We start from the raw sequence: 13,952 nt of genomic DNA, 5'->3' as shown, positions 1-13,952 counted from the left end.
GCTGAGCCCTGCCCCCACAGCAGATTCAGGAGCAAGGTACACATCCTTGTTTTGAGTGATCTCATTTAAACCCACTGCAACACTGCTTAAGGTAGATGTCATTACACTCATTTACAAGTAAGAGAATGGATGCCAGGTGAGATGAGATCACTCACCCAAGGCCACACAATGAGCTGGGATTTGAACCCAGGGCTCCTTGACATCAAGCTCGTGAGATCCACCTCTGCCCCAACTGCCCGCTCCTGGACCAGAAGCTGGACCAGAAGCTGGGGCCTTTGTTGCCCCTCAGACACAACTGCTCTCAGAGAGAGCAAACTCATTTGGATTAAGAGGACAAGAGGGCAAGTTTGGAGAACTAGCTTCACACAGTCTGTTGTGACTCTTGCTTCATTAATTTGGACCCTAGATCAGTGCTGCCGGTCCTGGCTTATACATACAGTTCTCTCAGGAAGCTGTCTGCCTTCTCTCCATAAGTCTAGATTCCATGGTTTCTGCTCAGGTTACATGAGATATGCTTTCATATCATGTAAAGTAATAATCATTTGTGCAATTGAATGCTTCTATATCATCAGTGTTTTTATTTCTTGTTTGACTTTAGGCTGTGTCTTGTGTTCTTCATTTCTTCTAGCACAGATTCTAACCTATAGTAGATAATGAATAAGTGCAAGTTGAATAAAAACCGAAGAGCATTGTATGTGACTTTTCTTGAGAATGATGATGATAGGATGAGAAAGTGCAAAATTCCAGCATGAGTCTTATCTTGGTTTTAAAGATTTGTTTTTTGAGGCCAGAGTTCTCTTCTTCACTCTGTCTTTCCTGTTAGATAAAACATCTTTATGTGTAACTTATATAAATAAATGACTTCAAGAAAATGCAACCGTAAACTAAGCAATAATAGAAACTGGCAAGGCTCTGAGACACTGTTTATCACTAAGTTGTTATCCAAGGGGAAAATATTTTCAGATGTGCAAATTGGAGAATTGACTTTGTTATGAATGTTGAAATATGACTTGTAACTTCTGCTTTCGTTCTGGTCAGCCTTTGCTGTAGGATTGGTGGCACTTGTGTCTTCCACCTTGTGTTTAGCTACATGTGTGCCTGTCATGGCAGCCGCTTGAGAATTCTGAACAACTCTTACCTTTATGTTGTCAAGAGTGTCTAATACTTGACCCTGTGCTTAATAGGAATAGGGCTCCAATAATAATGGACCTAGCAGCAGAACCAGAATGTGAGGGTTTTTTGTTTTGTTTTGTTTTATTTTTTTTTAATTGAGAAGGGTAAATAAATGCATGCAAAATGATAGGCAAGTTTAATTCTTTAACTGTATTTTTTATTGCCTAATCTACCAGATTGCTTTTGCTATCTAACAAGCCACACCAAAACTTCGTAGCGTAAAATAATGGCTATTTATTTAGTTCTTGATTCTGTAAATTGGCAATTCAGGCTAGGCTCAGATGGTCTGGCCAGGTCAGTGGGGCTGACTTGCAAGTCTTCAGTAAGCTGCCAGGTTGGCTGGAAACTGACTGGTCAAGGATAGCCTCGATGGGATGGCTCCCCTCTGCTCCTACATGGTCTCTCATCCTTCAGCAGGCTAGTCAGGGCTCCAAGAGAGTGGACAGGCATGGCTTTTTGAGGCTAGGGCTTGAGAATGACGCAATGCCACTTCTGCCACAATCTATTGACTAAAGCAAGTCACAGGCCAGTCCAGATTCAAGAGATGAGAAGTAGACTCCAGTCCTTGATGAGAGAAGTTGTAATGCCACCTTGCAAAGAGCAGGCATACAGGGAGAATGGAGAACTGTGGCCATCTTTGCAACCTATAACACCAAGTAAAATGCAAATATTGTACCAAGTGAATTAACAATATTACAGTGGAGATGGTGGAAAGGAAACCATTCGTGTGGTTTATAACTTACGAGAAAACTGGAACTGGATTGAGAAAAAAGGACAGTAAGAGGCTGAGATGGACACAGAATAGAAGAATTATGGGTGATTTCCCCCATTTCCCATCTGCCTAAGTATATAAAAGGGGAGGATTGAAATATGGGGAGTGATGTAGATGGTGACAGAGCACAGGGTGGACAGTTGCTAGTAAAGAGAGTTTCTTTTCCTTTGCTATTCTTTTCCATTTTCAACTGAGGTAGGTGGGTAGTAGGCCATGAGGGCATGACAGGGAGTCAGAGGTTAAGCATAAAGCAGCCACTTCCATTTCTAAATTAGTAGAAAGAAACCTCTACTGCGTTTGATGAACCTAGAATAGCATTAGTTCTACTTCCTTCCTGTCCCTGAAACTTCAGCTTCCACATGGTTTGTCTGATGGGCTTTGTTTACTAGAAGAGTTGGGGTGGGGGTGGGGAAAGGTCAGATGGTCTGTCTCCTATGTCCTTTCATTCCCATGGACTTTCAGGAAGGCTTCAGCTTAAGAATTCTTGGCCTCCTAACACCACCACTGTATTCGTTGTTGAATTTCATCATCACAAAAGCCCTATAAGTGTGGATCATCATCCCCATTTTACAGATGGGAGCTAGTCAAGGCTAGCCCCAGGAAATTGAGTACTAAAGGGTTAAGTAACTTGCCCTGTAGGACACAGGCAGTGGCAAAGGCGGGTTTTGAAGCTGGGCTATGATTGATTCACAGTGTACTTATTACACTAAATACTACCAAGCTAGTGTGTTTGAGTCTGGGGTTGGACAGAAATGGCTGCCCAACCAGGTGTAATCAGAACAAATGGGGTTTAATCCCTCCCCCTTGCTGCGCAGTTTGGATCAAGATTTGAAGAGCATGTTAGAGAAAGGCAGGGCCAAAGGGATGATGTCACGGCAGAGAATTCATCAGCCAGCAGTGAGAAGCAGCTACCTTTGGGAAATCCCTACCTTCTGCTGCGTGATTAGGGTGGGTAATTTTTAACCCAACTTGGGCGATCCATCTCTTTCTCCCCTGGCTGAGTCTTGAGGGCCCTCCTCCCGACCCCCACCGGAGGCTGGGTTTGAGCGTCCTATTTCATGGAACTCCAAGGAGAGCTCTGGGTGTCTGCAGCAGGCCGAGTCCTCTGTCCACTAGACCCAAGTCTTCGGGCCATCGCTGAGCCCCTTTGAAATTTATTCTTCACTCGGCAGTTCCTTTGGAAACTCCTCTCATGCCTTAGTCACATGTACCAAGAATAATACGGCACCGGCATTTCCCACTGGACGGTCCTCTTTTATCTTCTCTGGTTCTCAGGCATTTCCTCCCTCCGTGCAGCAGAATTTCCAAATCTAAATATAATCAATGGGGAATGCTTTGGTTTTCCTGTTGTTTTCACTGCTCATTGTTTAGTTAAGAGCTGTTGCAGCCATTAGCTGGCCAAGATTTTAAAGTGGTTTTGTGAAAAACCTGTTTTTCTCCATCTTACCCCATTCTTTCCAACACTAGATGATGCAGCTTAGAAAGCTGATAGTCCTAAGGAGAAGCAAGTCTTGCTTGAAAATAGCAGCATTTATTGAATGCTCGCTATGAGCCAGGTCCTGTTCCAAGCATGTTCCATGTTCTTTCCTCACAGCAGCCCTGAGAGGTAAGTAGGCACTGTTTTTGTCCCTATTATACAGATGGGAAAACTGAGGTGCAGAGAGGTAAAGCCATCTGGGTGCCATGGTGTCACACATTCTAATGCTAGATGAATGTTAATGATTTGTAAAAATGAACTGTGTCTTAGTTTGGGTCAAGAATTAGTGTGCAAGTATTTAGATGAGCAGCGATTCCCAGAAGCACAGTGAAGGAGTTGAGGGGGTGGGACCGGGAAGGAGGACAGGTCATACAGGTTGGTACCAAAAGCAGGTAACCACTGTGGTCAACCAGAGCTCAATCCCACTCAGGGGTCTGTGACAGACTGTGTAGCATACATCCTGGAATTGTCCCACTAAGGGACATAGAAGCTGGAGTATTTTTAGAGAAATCATAGGAACCTTTTTAAAGCAGTTTTTAACTTCATAATTATGTCCTATACGTTGCCACTCATTTGTCCGAGGGAGGGAAAGCGGGAAAACCTCTTGTACATTCTTCCCCATGGCTCCTTGTACTTTCCCTCTGTTCTCTGCATCAGTTCTTAACTGTGCATCACACCGCCCCGAACTCAGTGGGAAAATTAATAATAAACATTTAGTTAGCTCACATAACTAAACATTGCATGACTAGGCTTTGTCTGATCTGGGCAGGAATAACGCATGTGAGGGTGTGGCTAATCCAGGCTGGTCTCAGCTAAGTGATTCTGCTTCCTGTGTAGGTCCAGTGAGGCTTGGCTTCTCTCTGAGGTCTAGGATCAGGCCTGCTTCGCCCAAGAACATTCTAAGTTCAGGCTTGCGAGCAGTAGCTACCCAAGGGAAGTTCTTCTCATGACCATGACAGAGGCACAGGGGTGCAGGTAGAAGAAACCTGAGAAGCTTATTAACTGGCAGTTTTGAGTTATTTCATTGACCAAATTAAGTCACACAGCCAAACCAAGTCAAGAGACAGAAAGGCGTATTCTGCCTTTACTGGGAAAGTTTCTGCTTTTAGCCTTGGCTTAGGATCAAAAAGGCACTCTGCTGTGCTTCCTCCTCTGCCTTCTGCCAAATTAGGCTAATATAATGTGAAATTTAAAAGCCTTTACCAGTGCCAGTGTTAGTTATCACTTTGGGCAAAATTTCAACTCCTTAGTGATATTCTAATTTGTTGTTAATGGGAGATGACATGGTTATGAAAAGCTGCACACCATCGGGTTCCCAAAACCTCTTCGTCATCTCAGATCTTAGCTAGGGATTGTTGCCTTACTGTGTACCATGGCTTTGTTCACCGTGCACTCATGAAGTGTCTGGAATTGTTGAGCTTGTTCCTTCCGCAGTGACAACTTGTTACCACCTTGGCAGCTGCCTAAAATGGTTAGACTTGGTATCCACGCTCGTCAGAGTGAAGTAAGAGCAGCAGGAGTAGCAGCAGTGGGATGAATAAATTGTCGATTATGTTGATGTGTATATCTTCCTGCATTTTAGAAGGCTTCGAATTTAAAATGTCATTTCTTTGCATCTCTCAGTACCTTGGCTCTCTCATCTGGCATGAATACAATTTAGCTGGAAGGAAAAGAGGCAAAGCTTTTCTGTTGGTTAGAATTTGCAGCCATAAATTTATAGGACTTTTCCAAGTTAGCGTGGAAAAGACTTGCAGTTTTTATGCTTTTTGTGAGTTATAAGTCATGAAGCATATGCTAAGGGTACTTTGACTGTTGTGTTCTTGGCCCTGTAAAGAAGGTCTGTGGAAGAAACCTAAGCCCTGAATGATTATACATCTTTCCAAACACTTGTAAGTTATTTATACTGTGTCCATGCTTTGGCCAAGCAAGCAGCAAGTGAACACAGACCTTGATGCTAGCATCTTAACAATGGCACTTTATTTGGCTCAGTGGAGCATTCTAATTAACTCATTAAGGAAATCATATGCCTTTTAGTACTGTTAATTGCCTGTGGACTTAGTGGCTTGTTGCCATCTTTTAAATGCACAAGGATTTAAATGAACAAGCAGAAAGTACCAGATGTATGAGCCAATCAATATGTGTCACTTCTTGATTGCAGTTTATTTTGGGGTCCCCCCAAAGCAAACCCTGAAACAACGATTCAGAGGCAAGTAATTTATTTGGTAGATAATTCTAGGAAAAATGGCAGAGGAGTGGGGAAGTGAGACAGGGATGGTAAAGCAATTGTGTTAATGAGCAGATTACCACTGTGGGCACCTGGGGCTCACTCCTGCTGGGGACCTCATCTCAGAGTTGCTTCACTCAAAGAGTGAGGATGCTAGAGTATTTATCCTCCAGCTCCTATCTATCATTGGTGAGTGCCATTCCAAGAGTCAGTAACTCCTTGGTCTTCTTGTCTACCCATGAGTGAGTCAGATATGCTCCTGCCATTCCAGTCTTCAGAAGAAGAGCCATGGGTAATTGCAGTGGGAAACCCTTGACATGTATGGGAATGGCGGGTGCTGAGGGGACATGTGTAAGGCACCATTAGCATCTGCTAACAGGGTGCTCTAGGGATTTTGAGGAATGGAAGGAGAGAATTTATAGCTTTTAAATCCGAGCATAGCAGAAGCTAAGTATCTCCAAGGCCTTTGGACTAAATGGGGAAAGAAGAGCGTTTTTGTTGTTGTTGTTGTTGTTGTTGTTGTTGTTGTATTTTTTGCATGGCTATTAATTTATTTAAATTTGGCACAGCCATACACTGACACATTATACAACCACTAACAAAAGAAGAAGAGCTACTATGCTGATCTGAAACTCTCTTCAAGGTATAACTTTAAGTAGAAAGTACAGTAAAGAACAATATCTAGAATATGCTCTCATGTATAAAAGTTTTATTAGGATATAATTTACTTTTTATAAAATTCACCCATTTGTACAAATATGAGTGTTATAGTAAATTTATAGTTTTCTAGAAATTCCATGTAAATATGAGTCATATAATATGTGATCTTTTGTATCTGACTACTTTCATTTAGCATGATATTATTAAAGTCGCCCATGTTGTAGCATATGTTGATAGTTTATTCACTTTTCACTGTGGAATAGTATTTCATTGTCTGGATATATCACTTTTTGTTTATGCATTTTACAGTTGATAGACATTTGAATTTGAGGTTATATATTATGAGTAATGCTGCTATGAAAGCCCACTTACAAGTCTTTATGTGGACATATATTTTCATTTCTTTTGGGTAGGTATTTATGAGTGAAATTCCTGGGTCATATTGTTAAGTGTATGTTTAGTTCTTTAAGAAATTGCCAGACTGTTTTCCAAAGAGACTGTACTGTTTTACTGAATTCTCATTAGCAAGGTATGAGAGATCCGATGACTCCACATCTTCATCAACAGTTGGCATTGTCAGTCTTTTTGATATTAGTCTTCTGATAGAAATGTAGTGGCATCTTCTTGTGGGTTTAGCATTTCCTAATGACTCATGATGTTCAGCATCTTTTCATATGCTTATTTTCAATTTCTTATACCTTCTTTGATGAAATGTCTGTTCAAATCTTTTCTCATTTTTGTATTGGGTTGCTTGTCTTCTTATTGACTAGTAAGAGACTGTTGTAATTTTTTTCTGTAAGTTCAAAATTATTTCCAAAGAAATTAAAAAAAAAAATCTCACTCCCGTCTCTCCCCTGTTGCCCCATCAGAATAGCATATTCAGGAATTGTTTCATAGTGTGGACATCTCACTAAAAGAATTAAAGGGAATGGCAAGATCAGATTTTAAATCTTTTGCCAGAAAGAATCACTGTCTGGTAATGACACAATGGGTCTTTATTAGATCTCAAGACATACTTCCTTGACCACTTTTTCTCTGTGAATGGAAAATTAGTGAATAAAAAATGTCCAGATGTTGGATAAAGAAAAATACAAAAGGGTTTATATTATCTTCCTTTCTTTAGTTACTGCAGAAGTTACTTAGCTTCCTCAGCCTTTTCCCTTTGGGTATGGGCAAGAGGCAGTTGCTATGTATCTGCCTGACAGTGCAGGGGAAGACCTTGAGAGCAGAGGAAGGAGCATGGCTATTTAATCATCATGCTTGCAGCATGAGCACAGGCACACGTGTGTTCCACAATGGACTTTCCCTCTCTTGCCTACTCCACATTGACCCCAATTAGGGCATGATCAATCCATTTGTGGAGTTACCTCTCACTTCCCATCAAATCTACTACTTCTACAATGTCTCACATAATGAAAAGTGAACTGAATATATGCCTATAGCTAAATTTACTCTGAGTTCAAGCAGAAAGTAAACTAATTTAGCCAATAGCTGATGGAGTAAAGAACACTTAGGTGTAAAGAAAGATGTTCCAGTCCGCTTGCCATCTCCCTGACTCAGGTTGGCTTGTACTTATTGGCTTTCAGTTTTTCAAATATTTAGTGAGTACCAACTATTCTTTTATTCATTTATTAAATCTTTGTGAATTCTTAATGTGCGTCAGATGCTGTGTGAGGCTAGAGGTGTTAGCACCAGACAAAAATGGCAAAGTGCTTTCCCCTAGTGGGAGAAATAGACAATAAATAATTAAGCAGGTAAATACACTATATGTCAGGTTATAATTTCTTTTATAAGCTTTACAAAAGAAATAAAACACAATAAAGTAGAGATAGATGGGTTCATAAAAATTTTGGAATGATGTACAACAGATGATTAACAAATAAACTTATAGTTTTAAAATTTTTATTTTAGTAATTTACTTTCTAATATTTCTATAACAAAATATATTGCTTTTGTAATAAAAAAGTATTCCAAATTTACCACAAACATTAGATTTGAATGTATACATACTTGTATCATAATATAACCAAAAATATTTTTATGTTATAACCAAAATGTTTTTGAAAAATCAACAGGAATATAATACATAATCTTTATTACCTAGAGTTTGGTTCCTGTACATTTTAGGAATTATCATATTTGGAAATATAAGATAAGTAAATTACAGAAAACTTTTTAAAAAATTTATAAAATGTTTTCCCAATGGATAATTTGAAATGACGACAAACCTCTTCAAATCCTGATAAACTGTAAACTTTATAAGTCAGAATAGAAAATGGTAGCGTTAACTGCAAGATCCAGGGTCCAAAACATTGGAGACCATAGTGCTGTTTCTGACATTGTTTTGTTTGGCTTGGTTCTTACTGGCAAATGGGAGTGCAAATGGGTGTCTGGGAGTTCACACAACAAAACATAAAGCGGAGCTTTCAGTAATTTGGTTAGCTCAGCCCAAGAAGAATCCACATTGGAAAATTCAGACAAAAATAAAACATTTTAAGGCCTGACCCAGACTATTTGCCTTGGGGCTCAGCTCCCTGGAACTGATGTTTTTGGTATATGTATGTGGGCTGGTGGTCTCATTGCCCACTTTCACCTTCCTTCTCTCTGCTCTCCCCGACTCCCCGGGGCTTCTACACATCTGACTCTGCCTTGTCAGATCGGTGCCACTTTCCAAAAAAGGTGACATTTTATTTCCAAACATCGCCACAGATTATAACAGCTTATAACCACTAGCGTGATCACACAACCCAAAACCTTCCTGCCCCACACTGTAAAGTCACATTTTCTGGTCTGAAAATGATATTAAAGTCCACTTGGCCAATCGAGTGCTGGAATAAACCAAATTCTATCCAAATATTGACTTCATTTGATGTTTTGTAAATTTGGTCATGTTTTCTTGTAACTAACCAATTCAAATTTATATTTATCCATTTAACACAAATTCACAATTTGTGTCCACATGGATAATGAATTGCTTCTTTAAGTTCTACGTCTCTACTTTTTTTTTCCAGTGATTTCCATTGTTTGAAATGACTGATCCCAATAGCTTTGAGGCTTGTTTTTTGTCTCCTTGTTTAATTTTTACTTGGTTGTTGATTGGATTCTATGGATCCCAACTTTCATTACCTTTCTTTCCTGGGTATGTTATTATTGAGAAATGAAATGATGCTACTTGAGAGAGCTTATGATGAGGCTTTTTTTTCCTACAAAGATAAAGTGTACTTCAAGCAAAAGTTAACATTTTTAAGTTGATAGTATGCAACACAAGTTGAAGAAGGTATCTAAAAGACTATTTGAGATTGAGTGAAAAATAATATGTTGGCTTTTCTTCTTATAACAAATACCAACTTTACTAAAAATGATTCATTTCTTTTTATGCAATTACATTATGTATTATAGCAGTTCGATTTAAATGTTTTTGGTTTTTTTTTTTTTTTTTTTTTTTTTTTTTGAAAATTTGCCTTATTTTTTCTTCTTTGGATTTTGAAAAAGCAGAAGTTACTCTGACGTGCTCAGTGTGATATTTACTAATGCGTGAGGGCATGTGCGTGTGTGTGTGTTTTCAATTTTTAGTTGTTTATTCTCCCTCAACCTTTTCTTTCAGTTAATGTGAACCACGTTGCATTTTCCACTCCCGAGAACTGTGATTCATTGTTGTCTACTTCCTCCGGAGCTTGCTACACCACAGAATCCTCTGGGAAGTTTATTAGTCATGACCAAGCAAGGCACCTTGCATGCCCATGGTCAGCACCAGCTTCAACTACTGTGTCCTTCAGAGGAAGATGAAAGTTGCTGTAGTATCTTCCTTTGAAGAAGTATTAAGGCAGTTCGGGGGTTTGCCGCAGTCCATGATTAATCTTTACAATATAACATACAGGCAAATTGGATATTAAAGAAGATGAGTATCTCATTTGCTTAAGAAGCTTTTCAGGTACACTTCTGCTCTCAGGAAACAAATGAGTTGATTATAGCCCCTTACTGGTGGCACATGCATAATACTTGTGGGTGGGTTGAATCTTCATATATTGATGCAGTTTTGAAAAACTTGGCACTCATTTATCTCAAACATGTTTTAATCTAACCCACTTGGGTCTAATTTCAGAAAATTTCAAGCCAAGGGATTTTTTTTCCCCATAGGCCAGACTCATAAAGACATTTCTAAAGTCAGACCTTAATCATATCAATTATTGTAGCTAGGTTTCAACTTGATTTATCATCACTGCTACAGAGCTTGTGACCACCTATCCCCTGGGTTTAGATTCAATCTTACCTTCCTTTGATATCACCTAACCTATGGCTGCTATCTCTGCAATCAGGGGAACTCTAATTTTCCTATTTAGAGTAAAGCCTCTTCAAGTTTAAGGAATTAAAGTAGTTGAAGAGCAGGGACAAATGTTCAACCAGTTAGATAGGCTGAACAAGGTGTCAGAAGATCTCATTCTTTTCTGAGCCCTGGCTGGCATTGGAGAACTATTTTTACCTTGCTAGGCCTTAGGTTTCTTGTGAGTCTTTTAGCATGGGGAGTTTAGTTAGAAATACAAACACAAAACAATGAACGCTGGGTAAGAGTTGGACATGGTTGACCTGCAATCAGAACTGGGTCCCAGAAACAAGAACAACGACAAAATATAACTCCTTAACCTTGGCAGTGAAAAGGTTTGCTAGCTCTGTCTCATTGAGACAATGGAGCTCTTATCTGGATTTTTCTGTCCTTAACTGTCCTGTTGATCATTTGGAAGCCCTGGGGAATACTGGACATAACTTTCCTACTTGGAATTAGAATGGAGGTGTCAGCATGCTGTTGGGGAAATCAGGTGTCAGCATGCTGTTGGGGAAAGCCACATTCTAACTCAGCTCTGATCCTGGCCAGCAGTGAGACCTTGGATAGGTAATTGAGCCTTCAGGACTCACTTTCTTCACTTTCTTCAGGGAATTAGATTAAGGCCAGCTCTGCTGGAGGTCTGCAGTGCTGTATTGGAAAGGATTTTGAGTACTCCTTTGGGAAATAGCCAGATTATCAATGCCTTCAATGTCAGGGAGCGAGGGAATGCCTGATATCTGTCATCCACACACTCAGTGACCTCTCAGCTTTCTCCCAGTCAGTACTAATTGCATTCTGAGACGCTGTGATGTATATGACAAGTCTAGAAGGTCATATTTGTTTCTAATATCACGGATAACTAGCTAACCTAAACATTGCCCAGAAACCTATACAGGCCCAGAAATCAGTCAACCAAAAAGGGATGCCCAGGCCTTAGGCTGTTTCTCCTAATTGGATTCACAGCTTGCTCCTGTGTAAACCACAGTGCCAAGATATTGATCTACTCTGGGAGCTAGTGCCCTGGGGAAACTGGAATACTCCTTGCTGCTTTGGAATTCGTACAGCAAAGAAAATACACTACTTTTTCAAAAGGTGCTTTTGATGAGCTTTAAATTAGAAAGAAAGTGAATAGTCTTACTAGCTATTTCTCATGGATGACATCTACAATTTGAGGTACTGGATATGTGACCAGTCCCCTCCACCAACAAATAACCAATTTAGGGGAACTCTGAGAAACTGATTTTCATAAAGTCATTTTGTTTCAGTTCCTATTCTCTTGGAGTGTTTAGTTTTAATTATCTTGTCTCTCCTGGGTGTCACCATGAGGAAGAGGAGTTTATTTCAATGGGATTCAAACAATGTTTGTTCTCTATTATTTTATTTATTATATTTTAGCCATTTTATAGAGCTTAATTTAGAGGACTAATTGGACATAGATTAAAAGAAGTGTGAACAAAGGTTGCAACATTGTTTAAAATATCAAAAATAGTAAAAATCTAAAGCAACCTAAATGTTCACCAGTTGGTTAAATGTATTATGGTGTGCTTTTCAAAGGAATGTGAAAGAGATGAGGTGGATATATTTGTGTTAACATGAACAGATGTCCATGGTATATTATAAAATGTTAAATACATATCATAGGACTGTATGTGTAGTATGATCCATTTATGTAAAACTGTGTGTGTGTGTTTATGTGCAATATATGTATGTGGGCATACACATACATTCTAGGACACATTTTTAAGGATTAATGGAATTTGTCTGTAGGTGGTTTTTAGGCGTCTTACTCAACTCAGACTTCCATAATAAAATACCATCAACTGGGTTGCTTAAACAACAGAAATTTATTTTCTCACTGTTCTGAAGGCTGGAAGTCCAAGATCAGGGTGCCAGCATATTTAGGTCCTGGTGAAGGCCCTCTTCCTGGCCTCGCACACATCCCCTTTTCAGCTGTGCTCTCACTGGTGGAGAAAGAGAACAAGCAAATTCTCTGATGCTTTTTCTTATGAGGACACTAATCTCATTATAAGGGCCTCAACCTCATGACCTCATCTGAATTTAATTGCCCCCCCCCCCGAAGGTCCCTTTTCCAGATACCATCACATTGGGGGTTAGGACTTCCTTATATGAATTTGGAAGGGAGGTGGTGATACAAATTTTCAGTCTATAGCAGAAAGAGACTTTTTGTTCATATACTTTTGTGTCGTTTTCATTTTTACAATAATATTACTTAATGACCAAAAATATATTTTAATTTTGAACACGAAAACATTTGGCTAGCTATAAGTGGCCAGAAATGATGACACTGTTGACATGAGAAATGGCCAAAGAGAGAATTTTTATGAGTTTATTTGAGCCAAACTGATGACAGTTACCAGAAGCAGAATCTCAATTGACTGAGAAAATGCTCTGGAGAATGGCAGTTTTGCAGCTTATTTTACACATTAGAATCAAAGGAGGAGATGTAAGAGGGGTGGTTACATGAAATCCATTGGTGGTAGATTAAGGGGGCAGGAGAAAGCAAAGGGGGGAAATCTCAGGGATTGGATAAAAAGGCAAAGCAGAAACATACTTCTTTGCATTTTTGGGTATAGGATAGTTATAATTAACATTTATGGCACATAGAGCTGATATGTGGGCAACAAGATAACAATGAGGGGTTCTGTTGTTCTGGTGCTGGTGGCTGTGCCTTGAGGGGTCTGGAAAAGAATATTATTCTGACATTTTAAAGGTGTGTTATCTTAGATGAAAAAAGAGAATAGACAGGTTCATGCAAGGTAAAGATTGGCCTTTGTCAGTGTTATCGGACCAAAAAAGGGGTCTGTCGCCTGTGCCCATCTAAGCCAAAGAAGAGGTATGTGCAGGTTTTGCAGCAAAGAAAGTAACATTTATTAGGGAGTTGCAAGTCTGGAGGTACAGGCAAGCTATGCTCAAAGGCCTGGCTCCTGGGTGTCTGGGGAGTACAGATTACATAGAGAAAAATCAGTAGTCATGGAAACTAAGAGAGTTAGGGGTCAGGTGCTACTGATTGGACGTTAGAGGAGGATAAGGTAATCCCCTGGAGGTAAACTTATTCCCCCATTTCTTGTACTCCCACTGTGCTGATTGTGTACTGTGTACCTGGCACATCATAGGTGGCAACAATGTTTATTGAATGAATAATGCACCATTGGTATGATGTAGAAGTCTAGAGTTTGCTAGTAAAGAACCACAGAGCATTCGGGGTTTATTGTTTGGAGGTACTATTGCAATTGCTTTGCAATAGCAGAAATCACAACAGGTTTGCTCTCATGAGCTCAAGTCAATGGTCAAATGTGGAGCCATT

The 13,952-nt window shown here is 39.7% G+C and overlaps 1 protein-coding gene across 8 annotated transcripts in view; it reads left to right on the top strand.

The window, feature by feature from the left end:
• The window catches only part of RIN2 (Ras and Rab interactor 2), a 202,998-nt gene that overhangs the window by 47,629 nt on the left and 141,417 nt on the right, over positions 1–13,952 (top strand). Inside the window, exon 3 of one of the 8 annotated variants that reach the window (XM_025040004.1) lies at positions 3,413–3,551. The exons of the other annotated variants lie outside the window; for them this stretch is intronic. The gene's annotated coding sequence lies outside the window, so the exon portion shown is untranslated. The remainder of the gene's footprint in view (positions 1–3,412; positions 3,552–13,952) is intronic. 8 annotated transcript variants of the gene reach the window in all.

Source organism: Pteropus alecto, unplaced genomic scaffold, assembly GCF_000325575.1.
Source record: "Pteropus alecto unplaced genomic scaffold, ASM32557v1 scaffold45, whole genome shotgun sequence".
NCBI lineage: Eukaryota > Metazoa > Chordata > Mammalia > Chiroptera > Pteropodidae > Pteropus > Pteropus alecto.
The sequence above is the reverse complement of the archived record's forward strand: the minus strand, read 5'-3'. Positions and strand labels throughout refer to the sequence as shown.